Consider the following 18,552-nt stretch of genomic DNA (forward strand, 5'->3'; position numbering starts at 1 on the left):
TAAGCAGAGGTCGATGCGCTGTTCGTATTTTTTGAGGCTACAGGTGAATGTTGTGGGTGGTTCAGTGCTTCCGTGTGTGTGTGCATCATGCTGGTAAGGAAAATAGGGTTGTTAAAGCAAATGTCGGTCCTCTAATTATCGTCTTGGCTCATTGGGTGTTGAAATAGAACAAATATTATTGGTGTGCTTGCATTGGAGGATGTTTGATACATTAGTAAATAAATGGATATATGTATGTATATTGACCGGTTGATTAACTGATTTATGCATGTACGTATATATTTCCACAGACTCAAATCAGACACACATACAGATTCCAACTGACACACACACACACACACACACACACACACACACACACACACACACACACACACACACACACACATTGCTGTATGAATGTTGAACATTTCTATAAAATAATTGCAAGGGAAACAAATGGCATTCGTAATTGGACGCAAATAACTATTTCCCTACCTGTGTATAGGTTTTTAATTGGGGTAATTATAGAGGCGGTACTGTGTGTGTGTGTGTGTGTGTGTGTGTCTGAGATAAATATTTTATTAGAATTAAAAAAAATAACTACTAGCAATAATAATGATAAGGATAACATTGTTATTTGTTATTACAATGATAATGACAGTCGTAACAATATCAATAATTATACTTATATCTATAGAAATAATGAAATAACTATGATAACTATTTATAATAATCCGGTATTTTTCTCGCAGTGATTTTGTCTACTTTCCAGGTAGTACTAGAGCATTCAGCACAGATTCACCACAGACCAGCAAGCATACATAACACACACACACACACACACACACACACACACACACACACACACACACACACATACACACACACTCACACTCAAATAAACCGCCACACCAATTAAAACCAGCCTCAAAAATAACGAACAATAACCACAAGAGCAATATTCACAACACATCTTCCGCCGTCCTCATCGTCACTAGCGCCTCCATAAATTACAAAGCTTCCATCAACACCGAAACTACACCAACTAACACAGCCCATAAATTTCTGTACAGCACTATCACCACCATACGCGTCCTCTACCACCACCACCACCACCACTAATATGACCAGCATTCAGATTTCAATTCCACACAGTAAACTCCGTATCATTTTACTTATTTTTTTCTCCCACTGACTCAAAACAGTGAATTCCTACGAGGGAGGTACCTTTATAAGAAGCACGACGACGCTCGATATTGACGTGTCTCTTACATTCTCACATAAATCTTTCCATTCTCCCTGCCTTCCTTTCTCCTTCCCTACCTTTCCTCCCTCCGTCCCTCCTTCCTTCCCTCCCTAACTTCCTTCCTTCCTTCCTTTCTTGTTTCTTTATCCTTCCTTCCTTTCTTTCTCCTTCCTGGCTTACCCACCTTCTTAACTACCTTTTTGCATTCCTTCCTGCCTACCTACCTACCTACCGACCGACCGACCTACCAACCTACCTTCATTCCATAATTTCTTCGTTCGTTCCTTCCTCACCTAGCTCCCCTTTCTTCCTACTCATCTTCAAAACTACCTACCTATCTACTTACCTACCTACAATCTACCTATCTAGCTATTCTTTCCTTTCTTCCTTCATTCCTTCTTTTATCTCTCCTTTATGTCTTCTGTATAGAATTGGGTGCAGGTGCAGAAGGAATGTTGCAGGTTAATTGAGCCGTCCCAGGTGTGTTAGCGGCTTGGAAGGAGCATTAGCAGTACGTAAGGGAGATTTGCATGTGTGGTGCAGATATAGATCAAAGATTTAAAGCGCAGAGGGAGGGGTACAGCTTAGGTACAAGTGTAGGCGTGATAAAGTTGTGTTCAGCTGTATATTTGGTGTTACAGATTGTAAAAGCTAAAGAGGTGAAGTCAGTGTTCCAGGATGTAGGCAGTATTACAGAAGATGTGTCAGCGCTGCAGTTGTGTAGGGAGTGCTAAAGGTGTGTAGAGTGTCACAGGTGAATAGACCGTCACAGGTGTAGAGTTATACATGCAAGGAAGGCTAGCGGCGGAAAATGAAGACCGTCGCCGCCGCCGCCGCCGCCGCCATCGTCGCTGTGCCCGCCGCCATGCACGGGCGGCGGCCAAGCCGACGAAACCGTTTTGCTTTCCACAATGAAACGATTTTTTCTCGGCTGTCTAGACACTCGGTAATGGCCCGACACATAGCTGAACGTAATTGAGGCCAAACGTTTACATTGTTATGTCCATTAAATAGAAAGGAAGGTGTCCTTATATAATTTTGTGCGCGCATGTGACGTAACAAAAATACGACCAATTATTTTCTATTTTTTTGTCATCTTGACAATTAATACTTTTTCCAAATCAGTGCATTCGATAAAGTTGGCAAAAGTAATGAACGCCTCTCTGTTCGGTTGCCAAATAAATCGAATATTCAGGAAATAACTGATTAAGAAAATTACGAAAAAAGGAAATATAGGCGAAGAGTCAGAATTATTAAAACCATGAAAGGGAAATACAGTTACTTATGGCAGCATTTTTGGACATTATGATATCCATTTAATCTTGAGATGAAAATGTATCCAGATAGATATGTATATTATTTTGTATATCACTATTTCTCAAAGTAAAGCATTCGAAGTCCGCGTTTCCCTTCTCATGATGTTTTTCCGGACTAGACATATCGTTGATTCGAAGCTGCGATGAGGAAAAGCAACAGTACACTAAACAAAACTCGTATTCACTTTAAACACTCCCTAAACACCCCGGCTAAACACACACACACACACACACACACACACACACACACACACACACACACACACACACGAACGAACGAACGAAAACAAATCACACGCAAAAACACGCTACAACGATCAAAGACTCAACACAGACACACAGACACATCATTAAGTAGAGGGGAGGCGAGGGGAGGCGAGGCTCTGCTATGACAACACAAGCGTATCCTTTATGTGATCACCTACACCCCCTCTTTCTCTCTCTCTCTCTCTCTCTCTCTCTCTCTCTCTCTCTCTCTCTCTCTCTCTCTCTCTCTCTCTCTCTCTCTCTGTATGTTTTTCTGTATATTTTTATCTATTGCTATTGACACGTTGACAGCTGTTTATCATCGCACATTTCTCAGTAACAAAGCTGCCTTGTATAGGCCAACCGGCCTCTTGCAGACTCCTTACGTTCTTATGTTCTTATGTTCTTAAATGTTGGTATTGAAATTAATCTGACATGTCCCGAGACTTCAAATAATCCCGGACACGTCTCCGAAATCTAAGAAACATGTCTTTTTGATGCTGTAATCGTCATTTAGCAGCCCTTGACGAGCATAATATTACGAATACAACAGTTTTAGATTATGTAATTTATTTATCATGATTTTTTTCGTATTATTATTATTATTATTATTATTATTATTATTATTATTATTATTATTATTATTATTATTATTATTATTATTCGTATTATCTATCATTATTGCTATTATCATTATCTCTTTTAGTATTTGTAGGTATAATAGGTATTTTTTGGTCCTTGTAAATACCACATTACAGTAATTAATAAAACGTTGTTTCTGTCTGAGGTAATGAATGAATTGATCGACTAGATAAATATTTGTGTCCAGTGAGTTATCGTTTATTGGTCAAGAAAACTCTACAAGAAGACCAATATTAGGTTTATTATTGAACAGTTATTTGGCTGCCTATGTTGTCAATGAATTAACTGATTTACTGATTTATCTTTTTAATTATATAACCACCTAAACTTTCATTATTATATTTGACCTCTAGACAAGCTTTGCCTCCTCCCTTATTTTTATCTCAAGACGAGACACAGCTGAAGCAATCTTTTCTGAGCGACCCAAGTGGAGTTATTCATTCTTGAGACGGTATATATTAACAAGTTTTCAAAGCCTTGAGATACTTATATTGCGTTTGTATCGAATAATCACCCTCTGCTTTATGATTTTAACTATTAATAACTTAAATTGAGAGCAATTTATTAAAGTTTATTTTATATATGGAAGATGCGATAGTGTGGAGAGAGAGAGAGAGAGAGAGACCCAAAAATGCTGTTTTAGTTGGTTTAAGATTGAAAAATCCGTAATTTTACTCGAATCAACTTGTATGAGTTCATATGACTACGAATTGTTAAATACCTTCAGCTAACATTCATTTCAGAACTATAAACAAATTTTCTGAATTACATGCATTCCCAGATATGAATCGACGATGAAATAATGACTCATAATTCATTCACAAGGGAAATCCTACTCCGCGTGCCGCTCTATTGTCTATTGCTTAATAACAACTAAATATAAACTCCAATTTTCGTGGTGTAAGCCAAAGGATGATACACTTCACGGGATTAGTTCAGTGTCGGAAATTCCCTAAAAGATTTTAACATTCATATAACACTTATGGTTTGGAGAGAGAGATATTATATATATATATATATATATATATATATATATATATATATATATATATATATATATATATATATATATATATATATATATAAAACTTGATTGACAGAGATGATGAACGTATTTATTACTCACTGTGATCCTCTGTATGAGACACAGTTGCATTTTTGTTTTTTCCAAATCAAAACATTGTGAAAATATGTGACAAAGATAAGAGCTAAAAATATTGAACGTAATGGAAAAGTAACGAGAAGCTTTCTATAGGTATTAAATATATCAAAAGTCACACACACACACACACACACACACACACACACACACACACACACACACACACACACACACACACACACACACACACACAGGAAAGTAAATATATACATTGAAATTGAAAATAAACTAATTCGTATTGCAGGGGACGAGATATGTGTTAAAGTTTACGTTGGAAGTTTAGTTTTTATTCCTTTGTGGCTAAAGTACCAAAAATACATTCGAAAATACAAGCCAAAATTGTATTCATCAGATAATCGTTGAAAATAGTTTTTTTGTTAAGATGTTTTTGAAATCACCAATGAAAGAAACGTAGTTTTGATATATATGTGCATTACTATGATTAGTTGATTTAATGCAATAATTTCTTCGCATGTTCTTTTATGTACGTAGCGCTATGTTTCATAAATTCATCTACCCATGATAAGAACAAGCCCATCATCTTAGCTTCCTGATGAATTTGGGTTTTCTATATTTTTGTGTTCCGATTTTGTTTAAAGTTATTTGTTAATGTATCAGTTAAGCCTTGACCATTCTTTTTATCACGTGCAATAAGATTATTTCTACAATCATTGAATATCCTGACATACTTAGCATATTAAAGCAATCATCTACAAACACGATCCCCTGAAAATTGGAAGTATTAGTAGAAACCTGAAGTTCAGGGATCAAATACATAAATTTAGTAAGTTGTAATCACTTGCGTGTTGTTTTTTTGTTCACGAAACATTTATATCGCTGCTAATTCTGTTGTGCAGTTGGATCTTACGAGTGCCCCATATTTTTAGCAGTACCAATTTTTCTTCGTATGATATTAGATTGTCTAGTTTTGGGTTTGGAAAAAAAAGTTGTTGAGTTTCCGCATAACAGGCAACCTTGACCGAAACTTAATTCCTTAGGGTTGAAAAGTTAACGAAGGTACCAAGGGCAAGGCTTCGAAATGTGTGTGTGTGAGAGAGGACAGGTGAAAAGTTACGGAGAAAACGAAGTAGTATGAATGCTCATTCAAATCCAGCGTTGGGAGTAAGGAGTACATACTAATGGCAAGTATATAATTTGATAAAAATACAAAAATAGTATAAACTTGGGATATGTAATCTTTAGTGAGTACAATAGGGCTGGTAATATATAATGATTTTTCTAATAAGATAGTTTATAATGAACCAACAACCTGATGCGGCGCCGAGTTTACCGCACACCTGGGCCAAGGTTATTATTACGTGCACAATAGGTATGGGATTGAACAGCGACGGTGAGAGGCTTGGCGGAAGATTAGAGAGGGGGTTCGAGGAGCTACCTAAAGGTAATTAGGAGTAACCATGGCAACAGGCGACAAACTTAGGTGTATGAGGTTACCTGCAAAAGGTTAGACGGGCGGGCGGGGCTGGCAGCGACGGCGGACAGAGGGAGCATCGACAACCCAGCGATGGCGGGGTGAGTAGCACGTGGTTTAGGGAGGCAGACGCCCTCACTCCGGGCCACAACACCCACTTACACCTCCAACAACCCGCGTCTTGTTAGCCAGGGACGAGCGGTGTTGATTACCACAATGACGAGGCAACTAACTGCCTGCAGCATCCCTGTCTCTTTCTCTCCCTCTCTTCGGCGGCACGACACAGAAGTTAAGTTATAAGGTTACACTGGCAATGCGTCTCGCTCGCCCTCCTCCGACGGTATCTTAGGGCGTGTGGGAAGACGAAGGGGGATGTGAGGCGAGCAGGTCACTGCGGCGAGGCGATATGAGAGCGGGGAGGGTGACGCGTCGTGACTGAGTGTGTGCGCGCTGCTGCTGCTGCTGCTGTTGTTGACGATGCAGAGTCGGTCCGGGCGGGAGGCGGCGTGACTCTGGGGCGGACCAGCTGCCTCAGCCAACCTATCCCGCATCTCGGCCAGCCTCCTCCTCCTCCTCCTCCTCCTCTCCATCCCTCCTTCTTTTTCTTCCTCTCTCTCTCCTTCCTTCCTTCTTGCCTAACCTCGCGCGCTCCTCCACATCTCCTTTTGCCCCCCCCCTCTTCTCTCTCTCTCTCTCTCTCTCTCTCTCTCTCTCTCTCTCTCTCTCTCTCTCTCTCTCTCTCTCTCTCTCTCTCTCTCTCTCTCTCTCTCTCTCTCTCTCTCTCTCTCGGCGTTCTTGTCTCAATTCTTAAGATTCTTATGTCACCAGCTGTCAGCATGTATAAAGCCCGCAGGTCATAATCAGAAAAGGTTGCTGTCCCGTTGGCCGTTATATGGTTTTATCTGCTTTCAGTTTGGCATTTCCTCGCGGTAAAATAATGTTGGATTCTTAAAGTTTTTTTCTTTCACATGTGATTTCGTATTGTGATCCTAAAGTTTGTCATATTTGCTGATTTTCTTTTTGTGTGTACACTTGCAATTTGCCTTTCTGTCTCGATTATTTCCTCAGCTGTAACCGCATTTATTCTGCACACTACGTTTGTTCAACCAATCTATCTATCTATCTATTCATACGTACATACATACATATAAAGAGAGAGAGAGAGAGAGAGAGAGAGAGAGAGAGAATTTTTTATTTCCTGAAGTTCCCAGTGTCTTCTATAAATATTTTTTTTTCAACTTATGCTTGGTGGTTCATTTTTCCTACACAACTATTTTTTTTTGTAATATCTATTTTCTGATGTTTTCGGTATATTTTTCATTATTCATATTTTTCATCATTTCCTCACGTTCTCTATTTACTCAGACAATGTTTTTTTCTCTCTATCGCAGCATTCGTCTCGTTTTCTTTATATTTTTGTTTTTGTTCACTTTTTTTTTTCACCATCCTTTTCCATGCATCTCCTCGCCATCAGTTCATCCGCTACTTCATAACCTTCCATCCCTCATACCTCGCGCCCGTGTGTCTCCCCTTCTATCGCCCCTCTCGTTCCCATTTCCCCTCCTTTCCTTCCTTGCAATCAGAGGAGTGGGCAGCTTCCCCTCTTCCCCCTGATCGTCGTTTTAATAATTTCCTGAATGACTGTCTGAGCCGCTTGCCGTAATCACTGACCGAGTGGTGGTGGTCCTCCCTCTTCCCCTTGTAGTTCTCCCCTCCTCTCCTCCTTGTCCTCCTCCTCCTCCTCCTCCTCCTTTACCTTTTCCATTCTTCTACTCCTTTCTGCTTCCTCCTGTATTTCTAGCTACTCTTTGGTCCATTTATCATTTTTTCTTCGATTTCCATTCTGTGATTTTTGTTTTAATATTTCTTTTACTATTCTGAAGATCTATTCCATCTTTCTTTTATGCATTTTAATGTTATTTCATCTTTTCGTTTACAGATTCTCCTCTTTATAGTATTTTTCCCCCCATTCAGCCTTATCATACCACCTGCTCTACGTACTTCTCTTTTTCCTAGTTCTTTTTATTTTTCTCGTATTTTTTTTATCTCCATTATCCATAATCTTCACCACCCCGTCATTCCCTTTCCTTGCTCTTTCCGTTAATTTTTCTTTGCTATTCTTTCTTATCCTTCTGCTTTTTTCCGTCAGTCCTGTTCCATTACCGCTCCCATCTTTTCTAACCTTCCTCCTCCTCTTCCACCTCCTCCTCCTCCTCCTCCTGCGCCTTCTGTGCCTCCTCTGTTATCAGCAGGGGCAGGCGACCCCCACCTGGTTCTGAGAGGGCCAGATAACCAGCCCACCCCCACGTACACCCCCTCACCCCCACCGACTCACTAAGGACCTCAATTATCTTAATGAGTGAGCAAAATGTCGTGGTTGTTGGATGCTACTCTGACTTCTCTTTCCGACCTTCTTGCTTTTTCACTCCTTTAGTTTTTCTCTTCTATCCACTGTTTTGCTTTTCCCATTTTACTTGTTTATTATTTTTTGTCACTGCCAGCTTGCCCCATAGCTTTACTTTTTTTTTTTTTTCCTTTCTCTGAACTTCCTTTCTCCTCTCATATTCCTGTCCTATCCACTATTTTGTATATTTAACTTGTTTACATTTTTCATCACTGCAAGCTTGCCCCAGCTCCTTACTTTTTATTTGTTCATTTTTTTTTTCTCTGACCCTTCTCTCTCTCTCTCTCTCTCTCTCTCTCTCTCTCTCTCTCTCTCTCTCTCTCTCTCTCTCTCTCTCTCTCTCTCTCTCTCTCTCTCTCTCTCTCTCTCTCTCTCTCTCTCTCTCTCTCTCTCTCCTATCCACTTTTTTATGTTTTTGTATCCCTTTTTACTTGTTTTTATTTTTCATCTGCCAATTTGCCCCATCTTACTTTTTAAATTTCTGTATATATATTTTCTTCTCTCTGACCTTTCCCTCTCTCACTCTGATATTTTTCTCTATCTTCTCTCCTTTTTCTCTTTCAATTGTTTTCATCTTTCGTCAGTTTTTGAACCCCATATAATTATTTTTCTTTTACACCATATTTCTTTCTTTCTTACATCTCGTACTCTTCCCACCGTTTCCCTTTCTTCCCTCCTCCTTATTTCGTCATCCTTATTTGCTTAAATCCTTCATCAGTTCCATACCATAGTTTATTCCTCTTTCCTTTTTCTTCCCTCATTCTTTCATATTTCCTTTATCCTGCAGAGTTCTTTGCTGTATCATATCTTTTCAATCCCTTTTTTTTTCTCTTCATCCCTTTCACTATTATTTTCTCCTTCCCTTATACCCTTTCATCCCTCTTTTCATTCCTCACACTATTTTCTCGCACTTATCTGTTCCTTCTCACTCTAACTCCCTATCAACACCTCTCTTCCCCTTGTCCTCACACTCCATCCCTTACATCCAATTCTCCCATCTCATTTATTACGAAATTTTGCATCTTCACCCTCACGCTTTCCCTTGCGCATTCCTCTGCCCTTGTCATCGGCTTCCCTCATCCCTCTCCCCTCATTCCCTTTCATATTGCATTACTGATTCTCTTCACAGTTCTTCCCTCGTCCCTTCACGGATTTCCACTCTCTCTTCTCCCATTCTGCTACTCTATTGGAGGTTTTCATTCGTATCCCTTACATTCTCCTTCTTGACGCATTCATACTTCACATTACACCAGTTTTGAGTCTCTGCTTACTGTTCTTGTGCTCGTAAATTTTTCTCTTCAGTCCATTCCTTGATGCCCCTTTGAAGTTTATTTATGACAGTCAGTTATATCCATTTGATTTTTTTGTATTATCATTTTTGTTTATTGTTTTGTGGGGTTGTTATTTTTTCTATTTTTTAAAAGTTTCGAATTTTGTTTTTATTTAGGAAACGTTTATTTTTTATTTTAATTTTCCTATTTTGGTTTGTTTTTCTTTTTGTCTTCTATTTTTCCCTCTTCCCTCACATCGGTCTAAAATAATATAACTTCTCAAAGTCCATTTTCTGACTATGTATTTGATTTCTTCCCTCTTCCTTTAGTTCTTGTATTTCTTGGCATTAAAACGCTTTCCTTTTCTATCGCTATTTCTTCCTTTTACAAACACACACTTCACGATGACATTATATGAGTGCCACATCCACTCTTGCCCTTCCTTACCCTTGCAACGTTTCGAATTTCTCATTATATATTTGTTATGCTGCACATTTTCTTTGCTTTTCTATAACTCTTCTTTACGGGCTCGTCCTTCAAGGTACCATAGTTTATTTCTTTCCTCTAAGTTCTATCACATTTCTTTTTTTTGTTTATTTTCCTTCGTGGTTTGTCATACCTTTTGCTTCACTCCTTTTGTTATCGCGGGGTCCCTCTCACTGGGTTGATTTGTTTACGGATAAAATAAACTACCCCGCAATGAAAAATATGGGCACAAGAGGCCATTAAAGTGAGGTATTGAGCATTCATAATAAGACTGATCCCGAACATTAATTTCCATGGAGCTCAAAGTATGCATGGAAGGCTAGACGGACGTTGGTAATTCTCGTATATTACAGGTAAAGAGAAGCAGGCGACTTTGGCCCTAAGAAGACGTGATTAATGACCAATACAACACATTTTTGTCATTCCCAGGAAATTAGACCGTAAGAGGTTGGAGAGATGAACTGGCGCCGTTACGCTGGTCTCCATTATAGAATTTGGTATACATGTGATAAACTTATTTAATATTTATACATTTTTCCAGTCCAGTATTCGATAAAAAGTTTCAATTAAAGCACTGGGAATACATGTGATAGTTATTAATATTTATACGTTTTTAAGTCCAATATTAGATAAAAAAAGTTTCCATTTTAGAATTTGCAATACATGTGATATAGATATTCATTATTTATATATTTTTCCCGTCCAGTACTCTAAAGAAAAAAAAACAGCGTTGTAAGTAACAGGGACACGTGCAAGGGGAAAAAATATCAAGGAAAAATTCCGTCTCATAAATAAATTACTTCCTCATCCGACAGCGGCTCGTCTACGTGGCCTTAGCATCATTGTCCACATTCCTTTTACGCCACTACCTCATCCCAGTTCCTCATTCTTCCTGCCTCCCTCCCCCCCGTCCGCCCTCCTCCCCCCCTGCAGTGCTAGTCATCTTAGGATCAAACGCAGAAAACATCGCTGTACAGATGAGGCCTTACCGCGGACGTCTGCTACTGATCACTTCAGCCCCTCCGACGCAGACTCCCTGCCTCTGTGTGTGTGTGTGTGTGTGTGTGTGTGTGTGTGTGTGTGTGTGTGTGTGTGTTTTGTTTGGTAACAGAACACTACAGGATTTTGGAAACCTTATTAATCTGATTTATGCGTTTTCTCAGTAAAAGTCTAAGTTTTCCATTCAGAAGTACATGATTACTTTTCTTTTTCCCTAATGCGATAGAATGATTTCATGAAGTTTCTGCGGGAATATCTAGAGTTGTTTCTGATTCTTATTTTGATGAAGGGGAACATTAAGGATATATAGTGCTATAGGCCTAAAAGGGTGCCACTGTAAAAATCTTCCGCCACACGACTCTTGCCCTCAGCTATTATCGCCACGCGAGATGTTACGAGGTCTGGATATAAACCACGCAATAGAGACATAAAGTTTTGTCATTTGCACTTTTTTTTGTTGATTACGTCTTTTGTTAACAATACTCTTGCCTGTAAGAATAAATACAAATTACGAGAAGTCAAAAAGTACAAAACAATCAATAAGAATGGTATACACACACCCTGTAAAAGTATATAAACAAGTTAGCATTTGTAGGGAAGGAAAATACAGACGCAAACATTTAGAGGATAAGGGTGAGAGAAAGAAGGAAAGAAAAAAGGAAAGAAAGAAAGAAAAAGAAAGGAAGAAAAGAACGAAAAAAAACGAGTAGAGGAAGGCAAGTTGGTAGGCGAAGAAAGAAAAGAGAGGGAAGTGACTGGATGGAGGGAGAAACGAAGGCTGAGAAAGAGGAGGAGGAGAAGGAGGAAGAGGAGGAGGAGGAGGAGGACTGGGAGAGTTAGCAGAGGGGAGCTGAGAGAGGCAGGGGAGAGGAGAGGGTCAAGTCAGCCCGTCCTGAAAACTTTTATTGCTCCGGCACCGTCCACTCAGTGAGGTTAATTGTCCTGAATGGTATTTTAGGTCAATTTCTCCCTCTTTTTACGGAATTTGTGAGCGTGGGAGAGTTTGTGGTGGTATTGACAGAGCCCGAGTTATTGCTTGCGTCTGTTGCCGAGAGAGAGAGAGAGAGAGAGAGAGAGAGAGAGAGAGAGAGGAGTAACAGGCGTGGACCGATTCGAAGACAAATATTAAAAATAGTTAAAAAAAAATCCGTACACACACACACACACACACACACACACACACACACACACACACAAACAAACACACACACACACTCACGCGACTCAGTCTTACATTAGAACATGATCTTTAAAACATAAGTATATCGAGAAAAAAAATATTGACTTCTTACAGGAAAAGATGAGAAAAAAAATCAGTTATAAGAAAAAATGTGCATATGACAGGAAGTGGAAAGGGAATAGCAGAAGGATTAGTGGAAATGCGTGTTCTATTATTTACTTACTAGGAATGGAAGAACATCAACGAGAAACTCTAACCTCTAATTCTTCACACGTATCCCTCTCTAACACCTTAACGCAGCCTTTTAAACTTCACTCTTTTCCTCCCTAAGTCTGCCCTCACCCCTCTCCCCTCTTTCCTCTCATTCCTCCCTACCTCTCTTCCCTCCAGCCCGGACAGGTGACGGGACACCTGTAATTAATGGTCGCTCAACACCTGATGAAGACAGACGCGCCAAACTTTAACACCAGCAAAGCCACCGCCTCTTTACTCCCCTCACCCCCTCTTCCTCCCCGCCATCGTATCGTACTTGTTTTACGGTGAGGCGGAGTACAAGGGAACAGAGAGAGAGAGAGAGAGAGAGAGAGAGAGAGAGAGAGAGAGAGAGAGAGAGAGAATGAAATGTGATAAATAGCGAAATTACAATAAAACTAACGGAAGGAAAAGAAAGAAGGTTGCGATAGAGAAATGAGGGAAATTAAAAGCATAAAGAGCACATTAAAAGGAAACAGGAAAGAAAGAATAAATAAAGAGCAGGGAAAAGGAGATAGAGAAGAAGAGGGATAAGAGGAAGTGTAAGAGAGAAGAGGTGGATAGGGGGTACTTTGTTATAGCCAACTTTACGGTCACATTCCGGGGACTCGTTCATCTGATGTGGTTGGTGTGTTATTAGAATCACCCTCTCTGTCTGTCTATGTGTGTGTGTGTGTGTGTGTGTGTGTGTGAGGTTTATTATTTCCAGAGTTTAGAGACACCTGAGATTGTATTGAAAACCACACACACACACACACACACACACACACACAGCTCCGGTGGTCGAGGTGTAGCGGAAGTAACCCAAAGCAAACCAAGGCCGCTTCTACTCCCCACGTTTCAGAATATTCGTGAAAAGGAGGAAAGAGACAGACAGAAGTGTATTTTGCTTTGGTTTATTTCTTCGTCTTAAACCAGTAGACTACGGTGGATTAAAGTATTGATAAGTGGATATAGATAGAAAGCTTTACAAAATAGAGATGTAAAAATAGAGGAAAGTATCAGAGTATCAGGACACCTCTCCTCCCGAAATTGACCCCTCTTTTGGCCACCTCTTTGGATTCTTTTTAGGAGCAGGGAGTATCGGGCTTTTTTATTATTATTGTTTCCTTTTTTGTTAGTGCCCTTGAGCTGTCCCCTTTGTTGTAAAAAAAATAGACGGTCATGCAGACAAATGTAAAAAAATAGATCATCAGTAAAGATTCGAAAAAAGTTGGGTTTATAAATATTTGCCTTAAATTTCGATGTATCACCTTGGTTTATTTGTGCTTTTTCTTAGTAAGCTGCTATGACACTTCACCGTTTTCCACTATTTCGTTTCATATTGTCATCATTGTTTTTTCCTCCCTTATCGTTCAGGTATTATTTCTTTTACAAATTGAGTAATTTTATTTAATTTTTACTCTTTCATAACAATTCCCCCATTCCCAATCACTTAACTTTCCCTTTTTCTCTCTCTTTACTCACCCATCACATTCCTGCTCTCCCTCTCTCCCTCCCTCCTTTCCTTCCCCTCAGTCCACCTACATCCCTCTCGCTCTCCTATATCTGTCGCCCTCCTTACCGTCCCACCCTCCCTTCATCTCCTTGCCTCTCTCCCTCCCACCTTCCTCCTCCCATCCCTACCTTCCTCTCCATCTCTCCCTCGTCCCACACCACTCCTCGCTCCCTTCTCAATCCCTGCTCCCTCTTTCCGCACCCTCCGTCCCCTCACCTTTCTCTCCCGCATCCAAACCCTCGCTTGAATAATTACACCAGTGCTTGTTGTGGTCACCGAGTGTATTGATACGGCCGATGTTTATGTGCTTGTGTTAGAGTATTTTGCCGTAGGAGAATGTATTGCCTTCATTCTTTCTTTTTCTAAGTTAAGTTTCTCTTTTACAGATTTAATTTATATCGGGTTTCTTATCCTTATGAATTCCTGTATCCCTAATATTTTTTATTTTATTTTTATTTTTACTTTTTTATATATCTTATTTTCTCTTTCCATTTTGAGTTGTTTTTTTTCCTTTGCTTTCCTGTTATACCTCCCCCTTAGCGTCCCTTCCTTTCTCCCTCCCTTCCTCTCCCTTCTTCCCTTCTTTCCCCTCAGCCTACCCAACCACCTGTCCACCAGTTTACCCATATCCTACCTTCCCTCCCTGTCTACCTCTTTGCCTCGCATTTAGCTTCATCTAAATATTCGTACGCACGCTTCTCCTTCCTGTGTCCCTTTTCTCCCTCTGAACTCTTTACTCTTCCTCCCTCAGCCCTTTGTCTGTACTCTCCCTTCTCCCCAACAGCCATTTCTCACCCCATTTTCTTTCACTTTTTCTAACATACTCTTTAGTTGTCCCTTTAAAGGATACAACTTTATTTTTTGCTATGTGTAACCTTTGTCTGATTAATTTCCTTCGTAAGCTCTCCTCTTCATCATGATTTTTTCTAATTTAGCTTCGTTTTCACTCCAATTCAAATCCCAACTTTTTTTTTAGTTTTCGAACTTTGACCCCATTTCCCACCTAACCCTTACCTTTCTATCTCAGCCAAACTCTATTTTTCTCTTTCTAATCTGAGCGGCCTTTACCTCATTCCTTCCTATTTTCTACATCTTTCTTCTCTTTCTCAATAAACTTACCTCTATCGATCTTAACCCCGTAACTTTTCCCTTCGTAAACGCATACCTTCGTCTGAGACCTTTTTTCTTTCCCTCTCCTTCTCGCTCCTCTTTCATACACTCGGTTCTCCATCAAGGCCGCAAGGTGATCAATCCTGGGGACTTCGGTGGCTGCTAATGAACACTAACTTGCCACAATTACTGAACCAATCGATACGGCTTCGTCGACCACCCGCTTATCTGGTGATCCCTTCTCTCCCCGGCGCCCTACCTCCGTCCTCACGCCTATACCTCATCACTCCATCTCCACTCCTTCTTCTCCCACACTCGTCTCTGCTATACTTCTTTTTCTCTGAGTATGGTATCAGGTCAATGTATCTCAGTGCTATCTGACGGTCTCCTCCTCCTCTTCTTTCTCCATTCCATACTCCATTCCTTCCTTTCTTTTAATATTGCATCTTCCTACTTCCCTTCCCTCTTTCACTTGCTGCTCGGTTCACTTATTTTCCTCCTCCTCCTCCTCCTCCTCTTCCTCCTCCTCTTCCTCCTCCTCCTCCTCGTCCCCCTCCTCCTCCTCCTCCTCCTCCTCCTCCTCCTCCTCCTCCTCCTCCTCCTCCTTCTCCTCCTCCCCCTCCTCCTCCCCCTCCTCCTCACTCCATCGCTGTTTTCTCGTCCTTGACAATTACAGTATATTCAGGTCACTGGAAGACAAACTTTCTGGTCCCCCTACTATGGAGTGGATATCAAGATGTTAGAATCTGTACAGCGGAGGACGACAAAGATGATTCAGGGGGTGAGAAACTTGCCTTATGAAGACAGGCTGAAGCAGTTAAATCTACACTCGCTAGAAAGGAGAAGGTTGCGAGGAGACTTGATCGAAGTCTATAAATGGATGAAGGGCATTAATAAAGGGGATGTCAATAAGATTTTGATAGTAAAAAAGCCAGGTAGGACGCGTAGCAATGGTTTTAAGTTAGACAAATTCAGATTCAACAAAGACATAGGCAAGAATTGGTTCACCAATAGAGTGGTGGACGAATGGAACAGGCTTGGGGGCCATGTTGTGGGTGCCAATACCGTAGAATTCAAGAAGAGGTTAGATGAAGCCATGAATGGTGAGGTAAGGTGGGGTTGAGTGTACAGGAGCTGCCTTGTATAGGCCAACCGGTCTCTTGCAGACTCCTTACGTTCTTATGTTCTTATGTTCTTATTCAGTCTACGTTTTTGTTTTCCATATTTCTCCTTATTGTCACTTATACATTCGTTTTATTGTAAGGAATTGCTTTTAAATACCTCTTTCTAATCGCCCCTTTTCCCAAATGACCGTTTAGCCTGTCCTTGCTTTCCACGTTGTCCTTTTGTTCCTGTTATTTACTCCTCAACTCCTTCTCGTACATCACATCTTTGTTTTTCCTCTTTACTTGCTTTTTAGCCCACTCAATACTTTTCGAACCATTTCTTGATCTCCTCCAAACCTATCATACCCTCATCGTCAACACAAACTAATTCCTCAACGTCATTTTCCCGATAAGACAATTTGTTTTGAATACCACTTTTTGCCCCGGGCGGCGGCAGCTCATTATGTCCCGGGTAAGCTTCCGTGGCTCCACGTATACTTGTGTTAGGGGGCTCAGAGGCTGTGTAGGGATGGCTATGTCTGCCATTCAAAACTCCATTAATTAACTTTTCCTCTCAATACCTCAGCCCCGCGGCGTTCCTTCCTTTCTCCCTTAACTCTTCTTTCCTCGCCCCTCCTCCTCCTCCCATTATCCCTCCCTCCTTCCTTTACTTTTTTCTCCCTCCTCCTCCTCTTTTTTTTTTCTCTCCTCTTTATCCTCATCCTTATCCTATTTTTCTTCATAATCTTCTTCTTCTTCTTCTTCTTCTTCTTCTTCTTCTTCTTCTTCTCTTGTTTTCTTTCTACTTCTTTTTTATTATCATCTCTTCTTTCTTCTTCTTCTTCTTCTCCTGCTCTTGTTTTCTTCCTGCTTCTTTTTCATTATCATCATCTCTTCTTCTTCTTCTTCTTCTTCTGCCTGTCGTACCCAGTCTTCCTGTCTCCCCCTGTCTTCGCTCCCCCTCCCTCCCCCTCATCCGTTAATCTCGCCGTCAGTCATCTATTAGCCTTCTTCCACATGCCATATGTTTACTTCACCCCCAGTGTCTCTCTTCTTGAATTTTCATTGAGGCTCTGAATAAATGACACCACTTAATACATCACCGGACCTCAGCTTTCACTATCAGCAATACATCGCCGACTCTTAGGTGAATCTACAGGACATTTTAATATCTGTGAACGCCCTCGCATATACCCCTTTTTTTATTTAATCCCCCCCCCCCCCTTCCCTTTGACCCAAGACCTCTACAAGGCTTACTCTCAATGTCGCGAACTAATCCTTCATGACACTGTTTACGTCCCGTTCTCGACCTTCGCCTCGGCGTCTGACAACCATCTCGCAACCCCCAGACCCTTACTTCTCCTCTGACTCCCCCTCCCCCCATAGGACACCAGGGCCCCCACAGGACCTTACAAGAGCCCCTACCTTCCCCCCGTGCACACACCCTCCACGACCCCCTCGGAGCTGACAAACCAGATAAGCCGCGTTGGCCCCTTCAGAATGTGCACAAAAGGGGCCCAACACACGCCTCCGTAGCTCGCGGTTACCGCCCGTACACGCGGCAGCCGTAGGGTTTACATTGCCTCTGGGCCTCCTTGTAAACTACGGATGGAGATAATTTAAGCAGTTAATTAAATCCTGATCCAATTAGAAACAACATATCGTTTTAAGGAGAGAGCAAGAGGTTGTTTACCCCCTCCCCGCACCTTGTGTACAGGAAAACATCAGTAATGAAAAGGATAAAAAGTCTACAGGAGCGGTGAGAGAGAGAGAGAGAGAGAGAGAGAGAGAGAGAGAGAGAGAGAGAGAGAGAGAGAAACCGAGGTCTTCCTCTTAGTAATCTTGCCTCGAACGTAACTCACCTGCCTCGAAACCATTATGAGTCGTCCCGTAACTTAGAGGGAATTACGATATTGAGAAACCACGTTTTCTGTTTCTCATTTAAATTAAAAAATACACGTGATGCTGGACATCGAAAGAATTTGTATTTAAAAAAAAAAAAAAAAAAAACGAATTTCCTGCACACCTGAAGAAAATATTTACTCCAACTATTTTTTTTTTTCAGTGGAGCTATATATACTATATGTGCGTATACGTCTACTACTCCTTTATAAGTTTTCGAGGATATAGAAAATGGGATTGGCTTTCAGGGGAGACGAAAATGAGGTGAAAATAATTAAAGCGAAAGATAAAATGTGGGAAAGTGAAGATGGTGACGAG

General features: G+C 40.8%; 1 protein-coding gene and 1 long non-coding RNA gene across 3 annotated transcripts in view; one reads left to right on the forward strand and one right to left on the reverse strand.

Moving 5' to 3' along the window:
• Positions 1 to 6,589, reverse strand: part of LOC126996950 (lachesin-like) — a 64,634-nt gene extending 58,045 nt beyond the window's left edge. The window contains exon 1 of the mRNA XM_050857905.1: positions 6,050 to 6,589. The gene's annotated coding sequence lies outside the window, so the exon portion shown is untranslated. The remainder of the gene's footprint in view (positions 1 to 6,049) is intronic.
• Positions 1 to 18,552, forward strand: part of LOC126996951 (uncharacterized) — a 113,992-nt gene that overhangs the window by 87,622 nt on the left and 7,818 nt on the right. The window lies entirely within an intron of this gene.

This window comes from Eriocheir sinensis, chromosome 11 (assembly GCF_024679095.1).
Source record: "Eriocheir sinensis breed Jianghai 21 chromosome 11, ASM2467909v1, whole genome shotgun sequence".
Classification (NCBI taxonomy): domain Eukaryota; kingdom Metazoa; phylum Arthropoda; class Malacostraca; order Decapoda; family Varunidae; genus Eriocheir; species Eriocheir sinensis.